This window comes from Sinocyclocheilus rhinocerous, unplaced genomic scaffold (assembly GCF_001515625.1).
Source record: "Sinocyclocheilus rhinocerous isolate Xijiao unplaced genomic scaffold, SAMN03320098_v1.1 scaffold499, whole genome shotgun sequence".
Lineage (NCBI taxonomy): Eukaryota > Metazoa > Chordata > Actinopteri > Cypriniformes > Cyprinidae > Sinocyclocheilus > Sinocyclocheilus rhinocerous.
In genome coordinates, this window is record NW_015637156.1 from 165,450 (window position 1) to 186,337 (window position 20,888).

General features: G+C 35.2%; 1 pseudogene; it reads left to right on the forward strand.

Moving 5' to 3' along the window:
• The first annotated feature begins 3,970 nt into the window (after window positions 1-3,970).
• On the forward strand, window positions 3,971-17,757 carry LOC107748655 (juxtaposed with another zinc finger protein 1-like; annotated as a pseudogene).
• Window positions 17,758-20,888: the final 3,131 nt, after the last annotated feature.

The window sequence follows — 20,888 nt, forward strand, 5'->3', positions numbered from 1 at the left end:
TCAACACTCTTTAGGGTGGACACATATAATTGCTATTTAAAACTGAGGATTTTGCTGTGGGATTAAAGGGGGTAAATGTGTGAGATGAAGAAAAAAACTATGAAATGTATTTTTAACAGAAATATACTGTTAATTTAATTTACAAATGCAAACAGTAAAAAAACTGTAGATTACTGGCAACCACAGCTGCCGGTATTTCACCGTAAAATCAAGAAAAGAAAACAACAAAATACTGTAAAACCTAACAGTCAACTTCCTGTTGTGTTTTGTGGGTCACCATTGTGCTGGAGAGCAGAGCCTGTGTTTAAGTAAAGGACGGACAGAGAAACACTGATGTTATGATGCTTGTTGTTTTATTTAAAGGCAGTAACTGTGTATACTGATGCAATGTGAATCTCTTCAATAATTTCAATCACACATGAATATGTGCTGCTGTTATCTGCAAGAGATTTGAGTTGAATTGATGCTTTTAGTGATTTTGCATAAATCAGTAGGTTTTTCTTCATGGACTTAAGCAAAATAGTTCTTAAGACCAATATGCTTGCACTAACCCCTTAACTGTCACCGTCCCACCTGTGGGAAGCTTGGCGCTCTTTTTGGTTGTTGTCCTTTTTCTCTATCAAATCTTTTAGTAATCATCATAAATTATATATCATTTGAAAGCTTAGAAGCACAAGATTCATCCTGTGAAAACCATTTTGAAATCGGACATTGCGTTACCATGGAAATGGTACTTGAAAATCTTTTGGCGGTCTCCACCCCCTCAGCGGCGGTGTCAAGTGTCATATTACAACATGCATTATGGTCTTAGAATCAAACTTTTTATAATCTTGACAAAAAAAACATATCATTGGAAAGGTCTGAGTCTCAGGATTCCATATTTGGTGGTTATTTTGAGATAGAGTCATATTGACAGAGAAATCTAGACATTTGTGACAGAAAAATGCATTAACAAAATTCAATGGAGTTTGGATGGCACCCGGTGGCTGTTTGTGGTATAACGCCCTAAAAAATCTAGACATTTGTGACAGAAAAATGCATTAACAAAATTCAATGGAGTTTGGATGGCACCCGGTGGCTATTTGTGGTATAACACCCTAAATTAAATCTCACAGGAACCTCAATTTTTTTCATATCAACTTCAAATTTGGAACGTAACTTATTTAGACATAAGGCTTTAATTTTATACCAATTTTAGAGTAAAACCTGTTATGTAAAATATTTATTATATGTAAAATAAAATAAAATTAGTATTGTGCATTTTCATTACAGTAAATTTAAACTTTAATAACTTTTTGATACTTAAATTTTTTGGGAAAATTCCACTTTTGCAATAATCTGCTGATTGTCTTCTTTACAAAGTGTTCATAAATTACAACAATTTAAGTTTGTATAGTGCAGTTTCGTGCCTATTTTAAAAAATGGGGGGTGACAGTTAAGGGGTAAAGTGTTAAGTGGAAAAGACAAGTCCAAAAACGCTTATAATAGCTGGATCTGGCTGCGCCCGCGCCCTCACTCTCAACTCTCTCAAGACTCGTTCACTCCGCCAGCGTCTCGCAGCGATTATTTTCATAACAGGGACGCTAAACATTCTTGCAAACTGTCTAAACTGAATTATACATGTCATGCAGGCATTCATACGAGGAGTTCATAACGAGTTTAACAGCAAATTAGTCATTCAAAGAACAAATTTTATTTTTGAACATGAAAAATTTACCGAGGTCCAGACATCGGTGGCCTCATAGCTGGTTACGGGCCTGGGTACATCCCAAACAGTTGTCTGTAGGTTATTAGCTTTTTCAGTACAGTTTGATTCTCTGGAATTGGTCGTAGCCTATATGTACTGCATTAGCACAAAAGTATAAAGCTGAAGAGAAAATATAGTTTATGCAAGTCTATTTGTTTGAAAACAGCGGCATGGAAAATATTTGGTCATTTAGTCTCTCACTTATTTACATAGGCCAACGGCAGAGAACATTTATAACAGGGAGATTTAACGGTTGATTAACAAGTGATGGTCAGCACACGGTCAGTCACTGGCTGATCAAAGGGACATTCCTCCTGCTCTTTGTGATAACACAGTGCCTTACATGGATGCTTGTGTCACACCTGACAGATTCCCAGTCTTGTCAAAGTTTTAAAGAGGTGGGAGGTCGACATTTTTCTTTAGTTAAAAAATTCCTTTTATAGGTCTAATATGACACATTATAAAGGAGTCGCATGACATTCTGCTATTGTGTAGTTGGATTCAAATATGCATGTTTACAAAGTATTTGTTTTAATTGTACGTTCTTTTTTACAGCTGAAAAAAAATGCGCTGAAAGAGTCGAGATGGTGGTCATACATTTACATTAATCCAAAATCATATAGATCTGAGTGTTTAATGGCATATTATGCTGCAAAATTGGCAGTTGGATACATTCATATTTAAGCACATTTATGCCACCCCTGTATATACATACTACATATACACACTCATATATATGTGTATATGTACACAGAGGTGGCATAATTACAATCACTAAACAAATCCTGTTGTTTTTACAATTTTATGTGCTAATTAGGTCGTGCTGGGTCATGCTGCTAGTAAAATCAGTTTTATACTTTTACTGTCGAACAGGTGGTATAGAGAAAGACACATGATTAATCAAAGTTCATCACAATAGCTTTTTTACAAGCGGTGGTAAATACTAATTAGAAGGTACAAAATGTTGTGGCACAAATAAACATGAATTAAACAACATGAATTGTAACATAAAACTCTATAATTTAATACCATTAAATGCAAACTGTCACACAAGGAATTCTGGGAATGTCTATTTACAGTATTTCACTGTAAATTATTAGATAACTTGTTCTTTTTCACAAACTGTACTTTTAACAGAATTTTACAGTAAATTTACACAAAATATATTAGATCTACCTACAGTTTTTCACTGTATTTATACACCATTAACCAATGAACAGGCCTTTTACAGTTAAAATTAAAAGCAATGTAATTTTTGTAATTTTTACAAAAATAAACAAAATGTTTTAAGATTAATGTATGTTATACATTAAATGAATGCAAGTATGAAATTATATATAAAAAATCTTAAAATACATATGAAATATATGCTGTTATAACAATGTACTCTACAGTAAAGTTAATTTACACATACAAACAACAACAAAGATGTGAAATTAAAGACCAATGCATTACAATTAGGCCTGTCGCAATAATCAATATATCGACTTATCGCGCAATATATGTACATGACCTCAATCATTTTTGGTGACGCAATATATCGCCCATTATATTTACTTAAAATGTCACTGTGTTTTGTACATTCCACTTGCAGTACATAAAGTGGTGTAGACATGAGGTGCTAGTTCAAATGAAAAAAAATGCTTCTACAAAAAAGTTTCATCAGCGGATATGGTCTTGTTTAGGGATCTGTGTCTTTGTGCATACGGACATCTGACTGCTGAGTAGTGATTGTGTTTTTCAGCAATAGTGTGAACCCTTAATTTACAGAGAAAAGAAGGTCAGGGGAAAATCTGTAGATGGAAAAATCTCCATACAAGTTCTTTGTGCATTTTTCTTTTTTTCTACTTGTTACTTTGCACTTTTTTGTTAGAAATCGTTTATTTACTATTTATTCAGGTTCTGTAAGGTATCTAATATTTTGATACTTAATTTCCATGATCTAAATATTCTTAAAAATGTAAAGTTTGTTGTCATTTGGAAGTGTGTAGGCCTTCTTGCATTATTATGCTGTTACATTATGATTATATATTCAGTGGCATAAAATGGTCTTTAAAATGACAATAATATCGCTTATCGCAATTATTTCTGGGGCAATATATCGCACAACAAAAAGTTGTTATCGTGACAGGTCTAATTACAATTGCATAGTATGAAAAGTTTTTTTTTTTTTACAAAAGAACTTGGTTTATAAACACTTGGAAGTGTCACAGAGCCAGTAGCCTTTCTGTGGCAATAATGATCATTTTAGTGTTAGGTAAAAAGTTAATCGTTTTTGCATTCCCAGGCAGTGGAACTAATAAACCTCAACATTTTAAAGTCTAGCTGGCAGGGTAGCAAAAGGTGCACTGAAATAATCAATAAAACAGTTGCTTATGTGGCCCTTCTCAGTCAAGCATTTCTCGTCTTTCTCCGCTCAGGTGAACAGCAGCATGTTTGTTTCGCCGGTCCCTCCTCCTCCTGCTGCTCCTCCGTCATGCTGCTTTGCCCCCCATCCCCCTCCCATTGGCTGGCAGCCGTCTAAACAGCTCCAGCTGCAATCACCGCCGCCGCTGCTGCTGCAACGAGCTGCCGGCTATTTGATCACCCCATCCCGCACAACCTCTGCCTTCGCCGGTCTGCAAGCTCACGGACCTCTGCCAACACATCCATTATGACGGGCGTCGCGGCTGCCTCCTTCTTCTCCAACGTTTGCCGGTTTGGCGGTTGCGGGCTGCATTTCGAGTCCCTGGGCGAGCTCATCGTTCACATCGAAGATAACCACATCGGTGAGTGGCGCTCCGGTTTCGGCCTGCTGTCCCGCTAAGCAGCCGCTCTCAAGCGGCGAGAAGGCGCATTTGGCTGGGTTCTATGCAGTGACGCGCTAATTCACTTGTACGAACTCGCTGCAAATTTAATAGCATTAGCATTGACTCGGTTTAATTAAGAGACGATAGATAGTCATAAGCAGGTTTCAGCGACGGGCGCACGGATTCGTGCACGGTTACAAGACGCTGCTCTGTTTAGATCTAGGCCTGTATGTACTTATGGCAAGCCGTATTAACATGTATTGCTTGAAGAAACATACCTAATTTTGTTGTTAGCAGTGTTAGTAGTTTTAGGTTAATGAATAAAGGTTGTCCAATAGTGACTAATATGAATAATCATAATAATAATTTTTCAGTTTCTCTGTATTACAGTATATATTCGAGTTCACGGCATTACAATGTAATGTACTACTAGTACTTATTCCAATAGAGAATGTTTAGTCATTACGTAATAGCACATAGTTACTAATATCTGTTTCCGTGTTCAAGTACTAATTACATTACAAGACACTATTACATATTTATTAACACTGTATTCTTATAGAATAGTTGCTAGTAGTAGTGGAATACATACCAGTAACAAATGGAATACATATGAATATTGAATATTTGAATAAATGGAATATGAACATTTAACCACAGATTCTCATTGAATTCAATGGCAATGTTTTGGCATTTGTTACCAGTATCAGTCACCATATGGATTATTAGTAACAACAAGTCATTATTGGAATAATAAAACTGTGTAAATATCTAGCCTATAATTAAAAAAACAAACAAATAAAAAAACATACTAGTAACAAAACTGCATTCTAAGGAATAGAGCTTAATCATATTAAATTTAATGAAAATGAGAGGGATAAACTTAGTGTTTACAATGGAACACACTGTATAAAGGTTTAGATCACATAATTGTCACAAGTCACAGCTTGCTATAAAACAGTTTTATAGAAGTTTTGTACTGAAATTTTTTTCCCAGTTTTTTTTTTGTCAGTTTTTTTTTCCAACGTTTTTTTGTCAGCTGAACAATTTGTATATACAGTTCAATCCATTGAACGGGTTGTACTTCTGTCCCTCACAGCCTCGTTTTCATTCCTGTCAAAAATGATGAAGATTTATGAATGTAAAAATGGCTTGCCATGTCTACCGTAATTAGCGCTTGCTGTGGAGAGCCATTGTTTACGCTAGTGTTGTGGATTCAAGCTGTCTGTCAAGTCCACAGGAATGAATCCCTGTTTAGGTGTTTAACAGTTACTTTAAGATTAGCATACCTAACTTACCTTTTCAAATTAACCCCATGTTAGAGAATCACTATATGAAGCCAAATTAACTGTATTCAGCGAAATTTGTTGTTGTTTTTCAGTTGTTGTTTTTCGCAATAATTTATTAAATGCATTTTGGTTTAAGAGGTGTGCACTGTAAAACTTTGTACACTATAAAAATTTCAGCCCACTAAAATGGAAAACTTTAATTAAAGTGGTGCACAGTTAAAGTTTAGTGATTCATTGCACTTTTCCTTCCACCTTGAATTTAATTACTGCTAAAGAAAAATTAAGTTTAAACTGAATTGAATTACTGATGAAGAAAATCAACTGAAAACTCAAGAAATATAGATAGAACATTATGGTGAAAACATTATTACAGTATACAGTATTGTCTTGTACAGTATTGACCTTACTCTGACTGTTTGTTTGTACTATAGAATATTTGTATGCACTGCTGATCTGTAATGGAAATGAATGATTGTTTATAACTGATATGTAGTGCTTTGCTGTGCTGCTCATATCTATTCTGATGGCAGTGCTTTACTCAGATTCTCTTCATAGTGACTGCAGCTGTCACAATGGAAGGCATCTGTCAGAATGAAACACACCTGCACCCCTGTCTGTGTGTCTGTCACTGTAGCCTCATAAAGATCAGCTAGCCGGATTTCCCTCAGGAGTCACAGATCTGACTATTGGGGTTAGGGATTTGACCTCGGAGCTCTTGTTTTAATGAGCACAACAATGAAAGACCCCCTAGCCCTCCACACAGATCACTAATACTACTAATCAATAATAATCCTATTGAGTGTAGATCCCATGCAGTGGCTTGGTTTGGCAGTTTGCCAGCCATGAAGATGATTGTTAAAATTCATAGTAAATTAAAGATGCTTGAGTTAGAGCTAGTTTGTTCTGCACTATTAGTGTTTTCAATGGGTGATTAATGTTAAAACTTGACAGGGACAACCTATATTTTAGACAACTGGCATATAGAGCAGGATACAGACTATGTCTACATCTCCTGAATTACATCCCATGATTGTCTCCAACTCTTCCTCTCTTTCATTGCTTTAGGAAATCATACACACATGTAACAAATGAAGTATTGGTGATGGCAGGTCATTGTTTAGGCAATAGCAGGTCATTGTTTAGGCAATAGTTGATTATTTTACTGACATAAAGTGATAAAAACAAAGGTAAAATGCTTACAAACCAATTTAAAACAAGGTTCTTTGAAAATAGCTGTACAATGTATGGCCTTGAATGACTTTTGACCTTAAGTGTAATCCCAGAAGCCCTGATGCTGTATTTATTTTAGTCTTAGCAGTAAATGCTATTTAGACCCATTTTGCATAATATATCAGAACTATATCAGTGTTAGCCATTCATTTTCAGTGTTTTATTACTATTTTTAGGTGAAATATTATTATTGTGCATTTATCTGTTATCAGTTATTAATCATTTTGTTCATACCTTTCACTAATATGCTTCAGGTAAGCTGTTTGAGAGGTAGATGAGAGAACATTTTTGTCCTCAAAGTCATTTAAGTGATATTAGGCAAACAGACAGGTTTACTCAATTGAGGTTACACAATTAGGCCTACTTCCAGAATATAGTGTAATAGTGCAATTTATTACATTGTAACAAACAACGTCGTTTCAGATGTTAAGACGTGACATGTTGGTGTTTGGTCAGTCAGTTTCTTTGTTACACCAAGTGTTTTCTTGCCATTAGATTTTGCAATGTTGTCACTTGCTTATCTTATTTGACTTCCATATGATGTTGTTTGTGTATTGCATGCTGATTCTTTCATTTAAATTTTTTTTTATAATTAAAGATACTTCATCTTAATGCAAATGGCGTATATGCATTTTCATTTCTTCAGTTATCAAATAAACTGTTGACATTGTAAAATAATTAGATAAACGGCCTTATCCTGCTTGTCTTCATTGTTCTTTAGATTGATCAGGTTATATCTGTGGGCTACAGTTTGCATATGCAGTCAGTTTTGACTCTGAGTGAATATAAAGTTACATGAACTTATGTAACATTGCCTCCTTGTGGTAAAATTGTGGTGTTTTTACCACTTGACACGGTGGACAGACGTTTGCAGACTGTCATAAGATCTGTGCACATTTACATTATGTAATCAAACAGTACCAAGAAAGAGCTGTCATGTTGCCCTGTATAGAAGACTAGGTTATATATTTTGACATATAGCTGAATAAAATAAGAGATTCGATTGACAGATAGGTATCGCAGGTATCAGAACTTAGTCAAAACACAGCTGTGCGTCTTTATATTCGTCAGGATGAATGTGAGAAAGAGATACATGCAAACAAAAACTAAAATGAAAGTTCATTGGATATACAGTGGGTACGGAAAGTATTCAGACCCCCTTAAATTTTTCACTCTTTGTTATATTGCAGCCATTTGCTAAAATCATTTAAGTTAATTTTTTTTCCTCATTAATGTACACACAGCACCCCATATTGACAGAAAAACACAGAATTGTTGACATCTTTGCAGATTTATTAAAAAAGAAAAACTGAAAAATGCTCAGTATTTAGTAAGGGGGTCTGAATACTTTCCGTACCCACTGTATCTGTTTATAGTTGCCTAGGCCGAAAGGAATTTTGTATGATGTCATACCCTCCCGGGATAGTCGGGCCTCCTGGTATTCGGACCTGTATTTAGGTAAGTTGTTGTTTAGTGTTGTGGCAGTGAAAATATGTTCAGACATGCCCGTTTCATTTCCTATCTATTGTATTTGCATGTTGTAGGTAACAAATTACATCATTTTAAACAACTGAAAGCCTCGTTACTCTTACGGCCTGGGTTTGTTGTAGTCTCTTATCGTCTGCATATTGCGTCACCGTAAATAGAACTAAATTTAACTTTGGTGAAATATCTAAAAAGGTTTTAGTAAAACACTGAAAGAGGGAAGTAACAAAACATCAGCCGGAATAGTTTTAATGGTCACCTTTAGCATAAACACCTATCCTAAACCATAGGTAAACAATAAATCAGCGCTATGTGGAACTCTCTACAGACATTTTTTTTGTTCTCTCGCTAACCTAACATCAAATGTTGTTGTTTTATTAATTTAACCTTAATTCGGACCTGTATTTAGGTAAGTTGTTGTTTAGTGTTGTGGCAGTGGACATTTGTTCAGACATGCCCGTTTCATTTCCTATCTATTGTATTTGCATGTTGTAGGTAACAAATTACATCATTTTAAACAACTGAAAGCCTCGTTACTCTTACGGCCTGGGTTTGTTGTAGTCTCTTATCGTCTGCATATTGCGTCACCGTAAATAGAACTAAATCTAACTTTGGTGAAATATCTAAAAAGGTTTTAGTAAAACACTGAAAGAGGGAAGTAACAAAACATCAGCCGGAATAGTTTTAATGGTCACCTTTAGCATAAACACCTATCCTAAACCATAGGTAAACAATAAATCAGCGCTATGTGGAACTCTCTACAGACATTTTTTTTGTTCTCTCGCTAACCTAACATCAAATGTTGTTGTTTTATTAATTTAACCTTAAATATAAAACTATAAGGCATTCGGAGTACTAGATAGGCTACTTGAATGCGTTACTTTCAGTGACCAGAAGATGTCAGGCTTGTTACACAATATCCTTTTGCTCTAGTCGGTAAGGGAAGTGCTAGATGATTTTAGATTTAAACCAAAAAATATTGACAGGCTTTGTAAATATTCATGTTTTATTCTTTTGAGGCCAAAATTGTCCAGTATAGCTAATAACATAGTTCTCATTTATAGCTTTGAGGTTTTGATGATATTGTTAAGGAATAATCATGGCATATTCATGATTAAGGAAGTGTTGGATTTTATATTCCTCAGTATTGTTCCTGTTTTTGATCTTCAGAGTGATATTATGTTGAACATTTAAACCATATGTAGGCTGGTTCTTCATAATTTTCTGAACTTATACAATTATTATTATTATTTTTGGACATTTAGCTGAAATAATAGTTGCAATAATAGTTGATGAAATGTGACAAACTAATTTCAAGAAATGATCATTATAAGTTAATTCTGTTTATCTCTGTTGAGATCATTATGATTTAATTGTGTGTTTGTGTGTGTGCGTGTTTATAAGAGAGAGAGAGTTGCATTAAATGATTCGTCGGGCCTTTTTATGAGGCAATTAGTGAGATCCAGTGGAAAATCCATTATACCAGCTTTCCTAGTCCCACCCAAATCCCAGTGTGTGTTTGTCTGTATGTGCTGGTGTGCATAATTTGTGCATTTGTGTGTGTGAATGCTTATGTTTTTGTATCGCTTTTCATGTGTGTGCTCGTCCTTGAGCTTGCGTGTGTTTGTGTGTACATACGGAAGTGTTTGGAGCGTTGTATCCTGCTGAGCTCTGAGAAGTGTAATTACAGCCTCGTTTAGAGTTCCCTCCATCCCCTCCTTCCCGCCTGTCTTCCCCTCCCCCCTTTCCCTCCATCCGGAGACCTGCTGCTCTCCAGCACATTAAAACACTCTCCTGCTTTTTAATTAGCCGTCTGGAAAACAAACCCAGCATTCCTGCATCGCTGCTCCATGCCAGGCTCCTCTGACTTATGCACAGACTCTCACACTAACAGGGGCACACACACATATTGCTTTCTGATGGTTTTTGTGCTGTATTGTGCTGTACATTTGCTCTTCTGGTGGTTTCAGAGCCCACTAAAAAGTTTCCAACTATTCCAAAATGTTCTTACAGGGATGTATATCTGTCAAATTTAGATCCACCTGATCCCAAATCAGTGTGTAAGACAGCAGTAAATAGCCCAGTGAGGATTGATAGGCAGAGGATTTAATGATATGGCTGTGAATAAAAGGCATGTTTATGGGAGAAAGTTCTTTAATGTCCTCACAGAGGGCCCAGTATTATTAGCCCTACATAAAGATTTCATAGGGATTTAATACTGGTCATGGCCCATTAAAATGCAATATTCCTGCTACTGCTTGGGACAAGTGGTGCTTTCAACTCTACTTCCTGCTGCCGTAAGGATGGTTGTTGTTTGTACTGAATTATGACGGCTGTTATTGGAAGTTTATGATTTTGCTAAATGTGAAAATTAACTCTGGGGCGTTCAGTTTAAGAAGCACTGAATGTTAAGTGTTCGCATTCAGTGTGTGTGTGTGTTTCTTTCTGCTTGTGTATTTCCTTGCTACTTTTCCTGTGGAAAGACCTTGTGTGCCTCCATTTTGTAGGTGAAGGGAAATCATAAAATTGGAAAACATTAACTCTGCCCTCCCTTCACTGTTCTGCACCTGGCACACGTAATTACACTTCACCCCTACACACATAATACTAGAATTAAGTTGCTGAGATTTAAAGGAATAATTCACCCTACAGAAATGAAAATTCTGTCAGCATTTTCTCACCCTCATGTTCTTCAAGATCTGTATGACTTACTTTCTTTCGTGGAACACAAAAGAAAATATTAATAGTAAAGAACTGTTCTTTTTCATATAATGCATTGAAAGTGAACCAAGGCTCACAAGTATGTTTCCTAAACAAATCTATCACATGAGTTTATAAGGCTTGGGATATTGTGCAAAAGTCATACGGACTACTTTTTTTTATAATGCTTTATATTATTCAGATTTTGATAACCCTGGAATCCTCATCCTCTTTCACTGTGATGAAAAAGAGTAGCATAAACATTCTTTTTTTTATGTTGCATGAAAGAAAGAAAGTCATAGTAGTTTGAAACTATTTGAGGGTGAGTAAATTATGACAGCTATTTAATGACTCTTTATTGTAGCTCTCTAAACTGTGGAACCCTGGTTCCGTCACAGAATAAAAAATAATAAAAAGGTAATTGTTAATGTAATTTGGAATGTCAGAATTAGATATAAAGAGAGGTAATCTCAAAATTTAGATTTGTTTTCTCGCAATTCACAGTTTACCTCTTGCCATTTGCAGTTTTAAGAAGTCAGAATTGTGAGATTAGAAGTCACAATTACTTTCTTATTTTTTTATTCCGTGTCAGAAACAGGCATCCATACTAAACTCTCAATTTTCAACAAACTGAATATAAAATGTTGATGTTTTGCAAGGATCTCATTAATTGTAGATAACTCCAGAAATGTTAATTTGTGACTCTAATTTGTGTAAAGTTATGGGAAAATAAATATAAACTATAATAAAATAAATACATTAATAAATGCTGGTGTGCAGGTAAAATAAAAAAACTCAAGCTTAAAATGATGTAAAATCTAAGCTTGAAACTGCTTTTGATATGCTACAGATAAGTATTTCCTGTTTGTTGTATTTTATTTGAACCATTTAGTTAAATTAATTTTCATTTGTTTTTAATTTTGCAGTTGCTTTAAAACAAAGTATTTTTAAGCTTGAAAGTGCACACCTGCAGGTAAAATGATTTGGAAACACTAATAAACCACTGAAGACCACCTCAGTGGACCACCTGAGATACACAAATGTGTGTGTGTGTGTGTGTGTGTGTGTGTGTGTGTGTGTGTGAGGATGTGTGTCCTCTTTATGAGGTGAGGAAGGCCTAATCCATGCAGTGCAGTCACCAGAAAGCACTCTGATGAGATTAAGGCAGAAGCAGACACAGGTAGCACTCTAGACTGGTTTCCTTAAAAGACATCAAGGAAACGTAGCTACTCTGTGCTGTTTTTACAATTCATTTGTGTTTTGGGATTCAAGTCATGCTATTACAGATTGTGTGAAATGTGACAGAGTGCCAAAGATTTGTATTCGCATGCGAGATCTGGCAAGTTCTACATAGCAATAAGTGAGCATGTAGACATTTCTCCATGTTCAAGGAGAATAATGGTTAAGCGAACATGGTGGAATGCTTTTAATGGCTTGAAGTAATACCTCATTTAGACATATGGGACCTATTATATACACTGCCTGTTATACACAAATATAACTGCACACACGCATGCAATGCGACCCATTTGAATGCAAAAAACCTGCTTTTCTTTTTCTACTTTCTCCACATGGTCATTGAAAATAATCATGCAGAATGTGCCAGCTTCACACACACACACACACACAGCAGTGTGTCTTTTTTCTCTTTGTGAGGTCTTCTGTGTACCATTTATGTTTTAATGAGCACTAAGCAGCAATTAACATCCTACAATTCACACACACTCTCTCAAACACATACAGTGTGGTAAACAATGTCTTTATTAACTAACATTTTAAATCTCTTTTTATTTCATTTTAAATCCTGATCAGTGTCATCATCAGATGGGACTCTTTGCCACATGAGGGCAGTCTCAGGCCATGATTCAGACTATAACCGGACACACACACACACACACACACACACACACACACACACAGAGTTGGCAGAGGAATCTTTGAAGCATTGCCTGGTGGCCTCAGGCAATGGAAGCTGCCTGCTGTCACAAGTAGAATGGAAAAAGTGTGGTGGTTGGGTTGGGCCTGCAGGGCATTAGGGGTGCTTGTTTGACAAACGTACAGTAAGCACAAAATACTGTTTCAGGCTGCTGCTTTGTCTGTGAGCATCTATGTAATATAGCATACACAGCCATTGCCTTGACCTATATGTGCACATCTTTATCTTCAGCTTTATCCTGTGTTTTGCAGTTTAATGCAATTGTGTTTTCTCTATTCCTCTCTCAGACACAGATCCCAGAGTTCTGGAGAGGCAGGAGCTGCAGCAGCCCACATATGTTGCTCTAAGCTACATTAATAGGTATGTTGAAATATGTATATACTAATTTGCGTAGTAAAAATATGAATAAATGCACTACCATTCAAAGTTTGGGGTCAGTAAGATTTTAGCAAAGATGCATAAAAATGTGACTGAAGAAAAAATATTCAAATAAATGCTTTTCATGTTAACTTTCTATTTATCAAATAATCCTGAAAAAAAATGTATCATAGTTTCCACAAAATTTAGCAGCATAATAATAAGAAATGTTTCTTGAGCATCATTCAGGATCATGTGACACAAAAGACTGGAGTAATGGCTGCTGAAAATTCAGCGCTACCATCAGAGGAATAAATTGTTTTAAAATCTATAAAATGTATTTTTTAAAATTGTAATATGTTAAAATAATACTATATTTTTTTAAATGCATCCTTGGTGAGCATAAAAGACTTAAAAAAAAACATAAAAACATCCTACCAACTCTAAACTTGTATGGTAGTATATATTTCTATACATTTTATACTGTGTACATACACACACTTTTACATAAAAATGTATTATCATCTTACACACATACATGCATACATACACTACCAGTCAAAAGTATTTGAACAGTAAGATTTTTAATGTTTTTTTAAAGAATTCTCTTCTGCTCACCAAGCCTGCATTTGTTTGATCCAAAATACAGCAAAAGCAGTAATATTGTGAAATATTTTTACTATTTAAAATAACTGCTTTCTATTTGAATATATTTTAAAATGTAATTTATTCCTGTATTCAAAGGTAAATTTTCAGCATCATTACTCCAGTCTTCAGTGTCACATGATCCTTCAGAAATCATTTTAATATGCTGATTTGCTGTTCAAGAATTTTTTTTTTATTGTTATTATCAATATTTTAAACTTGCAATAAACAATATTGCAAGACATTTTAAACTAAAGTGCAATGGGAAATTTCTGTAACAATGGTATACACTTGGGAGGTCAGTACAGAAGGTTGACAATTGTATTTGACACATATTTTAGTTATCCATTTCCAATTGTTTTGCTCATTCCAAGAACAATAGTCCTCAGGTGCATCATTACCTGCACATCAATTTATTAACATGGCCTTTTGTTTGTTTTTTCTTCAGGTTCATGACTGAAGCAGCACGCAGAGAGCAAGAAACTCAGAAGAAGAAGGTCCAACCTAAAATTGCTATATCAGTCACCGGAAGTGTATCGCGTAACAGTACGGCCACGCCTCCTCGGCATAGCAACGGCAGCCTAACTCCACCCGTCACCCCTCCAATCACGCCCTCATCCTCCTTCCGCAGCAGCACACCCACAGGTGAATGGAGCTTGTGTGTGTGATACTACACACTTTAGATTTATATATATATATATATATATATATAACTCATTAGGAGTGTTTAAAAATACTCATGGACAATTTACCGGCTGCTGATTTCTAATGTCTTTTAATTTGTTATAATTAAGTCTGAAATTTTCTGATTTATTATATTAACCTATAAATTATGGTTTGTTGCATTTGCTATCAGAGAGTTAGTTCCCCCTAAACCTAAAGCCACACTAGTTGAATGTGTGTGTGTGTGTGTGCTGAAAAGTTTCCATTGGTTTAAATCCAAGCTTGGGTGATGTCCATTTCCTGTTTGTTTCGTACTGTGCATGTCTTTTAATGAACATTAAAATAAGCCTGTCATTATGTCAGTGTATGTTCTGTGTTAAGAAATATGCCAAGAGTCAGAAACATAAATAACCGACTGCCGGTTAGTTTCAGTTGAATTTAACTGAATCTGTGCTGCATAAACAGCAGTTCTTTCAGAAATATTAAATCTAACCTGAACTGTGGGGAAAAAAACACATTATGCTCCTAATGAAGAAACACTGGATAATTGGAGTAAAGGGCACATTTGCTTTCTCAGTTCTCATTAGTTCTTTCATCAGCTAATATATGAAGCAAATAAATGACTAATGAAAGAGTTTAAGTTTATTGGTGTGCCTCAGGCAGTGAGTGTGATGAGGAGGAGGTGGAGTATGAAGACTCTGACAGCGACGAGTCCTGGACTACAGAAAGTGCCATCAGCTCAGAGTCCATCCTCAGCTCCATGTGCATGAATGGGGGCGATGAGAAACCCTTCGCATGCCCTGTTCCAGGATGCAAGAAAAGATACAAGGTACTGCACTCACAACTCAAAATATTTTTTTTGTATATGAAATATTAAGTATTATTGTGGTATAAGATATTTAATGTTTTTATAAGGTGTTTTTTATAATAAAAATTAATAATAGCATATAACTGCAGTATCATCTACAAATAAAATGCAGAAAAACAAAAGCTGTGGTTGGTCACATTATAAGTAATATAGATGATTGCTTCCTGTCAAACCTGTAGTGGATTGTAATAAATGGTTTTTATTTCTGGAAGTGCTTTCGACGTTCCCTCATTCCCGCTTTTACTTCTATCTTCTCTTTCAGAATGTGAATGGTATTAAGTACCATGCTAAAAATGGGCACAGGACACAGATCCGTGTGAGAAAGCCCTTCAAGTGTCGCTGTGGGAAAAGCTATAAAACCTCTCAAGGCCTTAGACATCACACCATCAACTTCCACCCACCTCTGTGATACACACACACCATCATTTTCAAGTTTACCTAGTCATCCTATCATTTACATTTCTGGATCATATGTAAACTGGGATCAAATGCTAATTTCATTATTCTCTTTATGTATGTGATTTTATATATACATGTAGATATACTTGTACATTTGCACATTCCACGTATATCATTTCTTTATTGCTTTTCAAGATATTCTTTTTTCTTTTCTTTTTTGTATTTAGGTGACACAGTCACTGATAAATGAAAATGACTGTGCTGAAGATTAGGACACGACATAAACATTTGTTTCTGATTTTAAAGACAGAAAATGTTTTAAAATCAGAAGAGTGAAGAAATTCTAGATAATTTCGTTTTGTTCATCAAACCTACTAAGTGAAAACTACAGTATGGTATGTTGAAACGTGTATGTATGAAATTATATAAAGACACATTTATATATATTAGTAGCTAAGTTGTATTATCCAAACATTTTATTTTCCATTATATATTTTGCAGAACATTTATATTATGTTTTATACAAGAACTTTATCTCGTCTTTATAGACTTGTTTTTTTAATTACATTTCATATTTTTATTTGCTTTGTAGAGAAGCAGACTTTTATTGTCTGAATTGGAAGGACATTGATCTCAGGTCACAATACAGCTGCCAACTTTCAGACAAACAAACCAGGAAACAGGAAAAACTCACTTCCACTCACGTCGTTCCAGAACATTCCACACAGAATATCAAAACGGCTGACATTACGCAGTGTAAAGTTACCTTTCCAGATTTCTTTTGCATGCGGCTGGCATGCAGGCAGCACCTTCGGTGTGAAATTGAATTCTCTGCATGTGGCCTTCTCCAGACGACTGCAAGCGGTTAAATGGTTTCTGTCTAGTTGCATTTGAGTTCTGAGCAATATTTGACATAATGATCCCTGAATGAAAACACACTATTGTTGAAGCCAACAATAATCGCATTTAAAATGCACAACGCAACATCAGCTTAAAGAAAGACAAAGGAGGGCAGATTTATTCAGCCCCGTTCCCCTGCTGTTATACCAGCAGTGCAGAAGTGCCAAGTTATTCTTCCCCAACTGGAAAAAGAAACGTGGATGATCTGCCAAACACACAACGGGTCACATCTGGCTATCCGTTTGGTGCCTGTTAGCGGAGGAGCCTTAAAGAGGACCTAAACTTCTCTTTGTGTACTCAGCCTTGCAGTATTTTTTGTCAGTTTTAGCTCATACGATCTTGATTTCGGTCGTTGCTGTTGTTTATTTTTTGACACATTTGGGACTGTCCTCGTGGTTGTGTTTGTGTAAACGTATTTTTTAGCCCTCTGCTTGCCTTGTATTGTAGGCTACGGCTTGCTAGCATGACACGACCGCTTAGCTGCTCTGCTGTCTCTTGGCTTGTAGTCTTACTGTTACAATCTTTGTTGTCAAAAGTATTATATCATTACTTTATATTGTTACTGCTAGTATTACAGTTCGATAGTGCCAGATGCATAGCTACGCCTGAATATATTTTCTCAACTTTAATTCTTGAACGATTTTTGCATCGGTCCTGTTGTCGGCCAAATAAAGCATACCACGGTTTACAAAAAAAATTTCCTTGGCAACTGCTAAGAGCTTAAACCTTTGGTGCAAAGAAGGACCAAGTAAGCTTTCCTATCTACTAGTCTGTTTTTCTTGGTTAGGGTCGGTCAAATGAAACAACATGGACCAAAAATGGCACTGCCAAATCTCCAGATATGAAGCTTAGAAAAATAAGGTGCTGTTCACGGTACAATGATGGTATCAGATTGTGTTTCTATGGTTCTTTGAAATGTACACCATGGTATTTATATGGCATTTTGTGGTACATGTCCAAAAACATGGTAACACGCGGTACTTTTTTGTTAGTGGTGCCAAGATGGGACACAGAAATTCAATATGGACAAATTGTTCCATATTTTCCATATATGTGACCCTGGAGCACAAAACCAGTCTCAAGTCGCTGGGGTATATTTTTAGCAATAGCCAAAAATACATTGTATTGGTCAAAATTATCGATTTTTCTTTTATGCCAAAAATCATTAGGATATTAAGTAAAGATCATGTTCCATGAAGATATTTTGTAAATTTCCTACCGTAAATATATCAAAACTTAATTTTTGATTAGTAATATGCATAGCTAAGGACTTCATTTGGAATTCGTACTGTATGTTTTTGTGGAAAATGTTTTGTGGAACCGAGGCAATTTGTATGTGAGATGACATATCATGTGTGCGTGTTTGTGTGAGCGAATGAGAAACTCTTTTGAGATGTCTTTATCCTCAAGTTGCAATGTAAACTTTAGGATAATGGTACAAAAATAAAGAAAAACAAGAAAGTGTGTTGTCCGTTTCTGTTTTATTGTCTATAGAGTGTTGATGTAATGACTTGCTGATACAAGGACAAATGTTCAGTTGAATGAACTTGAGCTGTAGCATTCTTTATTAATAAACATACACTTGATACACACAAACACAGAGCAACCCTAAGTTAAACTTCCTGGCACACTTACAGTGTGAAGCATCAGCTTTGTTGGATAAATGGATTTCAAGCAGGAATGTGTGACGGATATAATGCTGAAACTGAATGTATTAAGTTATGTTTGAACCAATGATGCACTGAAAAGTCGCTGCCACAGCCATAGTTTTAGCACTCTGGCTCTCTGGATTGAGTCGCTTGGTTATTTTAGCTGAGCTTCAAGAAATAGTTCACTTAAAAACAAATGTTTTGTCATCACCACACAGAATAAACAGAAACAGGCTTCCATAATTCAGTTCATTGGCTCAACTTAAACCGTGTTAAACCACTTTTATTATATTTTTTATAGTGCTTTTACATCTTTTCTGAAGCTTAAAAGCTCTGGTCCATATTTATTGTAATAAGATTTAAAGCACAACCAGCATTTAGTTTCACAGAAGAATGTTATATAGTTTTAGAACAAAATGAGGGCGATTAAATGGTGACAGAATGTCCAATTTTAGGTGAACTATCCCTTTAAATTAGTGTTTTAGTGACTGTGTTTCACACAGAAGTAACAATATAAGAGTAATTTTAGTGATTTGGGTTTATTAATTATGGTAATTTCCTTTTGGCAAAATAAACATATACATCATTGCATCATTGGTCCTTTAAAATGAATCTACATTTTCATAAACAATAACCTAAAGCTCTCATTTTAAAGCACAATCAGTAGTACACAATTTTAAACTAAAAAAAGTGCTTTTCATATTTTTTATACATATCTATTACACCTGAAGACCATTATTACAGTATTCTCTCTCTTAGAAGTTTAAATATCTGAATTAATGTTTGTCTATGTGCAAATCAAATCTAGTCCTCCTGGCATGAGCGCAGCGGTTACGACAAAGTGACAACATCAGCGTGTTTCAAACAAAACATTGAAGCCCCTGAATCACCCGAGGCATTTTATATTGAACTAAAAGCAAATAAATATTTTTTTCTTCTCTAATCAAAGTTGTCAAAGTTCAGAACATTGTCTTCAAAGTGTGTGTGCACATGCTTTTCGTAGAGATGCTGCTGGCAGTCCAGAGGAGATGCCTTGTTTGCTGGAAAGAACGTTTGCATGCCACGTCCACTTTCGGTAGGAGTAGGAATCCCATGGGTAGCACACCCCATTTCTGACTGTGATACTTGCACTCTATTTGGTGTGGTCACTAATGGAATTTTTAACAAAAGCACATGTCATGACGTGACTGCTCCTCCAGCCTCACCATGTTGCACTCCAGGTTTAAGGTCCTGCAATTTGACGACAAGCACACCGGTTATGACAGACTTACTCTTACCAATGACTCAAAGGAAAAACTAGCTTACTGGTTATCAGGGTTATTATTAGTAACTAAAACTAAAACCATCATAAAAGCATTTCCAATACTTGAAATAAAATAAATATTAACTGAAATAAAATTAAATAAAAAAAATCCAGCTAGATTTCAAGGCAACATGTTTCATTTTCATTTAGTTTAATTCGAAGTATTAAAATAACAAAAAATAAATAAGAAACAAAACCAAAAAAACTAACACAAATCAAAACCACTAAAACCTATATAGACTATATTTAAAACATGATAATAAAATGGCAACAGCAAAAAAATCAGAACTTAAATATACTAAAACTTTAGCTAACATTAAAATGAACACAGAAAATGTACAAATAAAATATATTTCAAAATATATACAAAAACTGAACATAGTAAATAAATTATACTAAACACTGCTGCACACTATGCCGTATATACTGTAGTATTTACGGTGTAATAAACTATAAAATAGTTTATAGCACACACTTTTAACCATATAATCAACTGTAAACCTTTATATGTAGTATGCTTCATTGTCATATGACCTCACCAAACTACAAATGACATCCAGTTAAGTGTTTACGGTAATATTTTATTTCATTTTTGAAATAAATGTAAAAAAAAACATTGTTTTGGTATGTCCTCCAAAACTTTTGGCATTCAGATCCAATAATGAGTCAAAAATCCATAGAAAGATGTATGAAATAAAATGTACACAGACATTTACATTATTGCATCATTGGTCTTCATTTTCACAAACATTTTTTATAACCAAAAATAAAGTAAAATTTGATATTACTTCTAGTCATTTGTCACTTTGGAAATTGAAAGACAGGTCTAGAGGATCGCATTGAGGGATACAGTGGTTCACACAGTATGCTTTTGTTGTATACCACAGACTTTTGCAAATATACTATTTCTAGGCATTCAATGCAAACG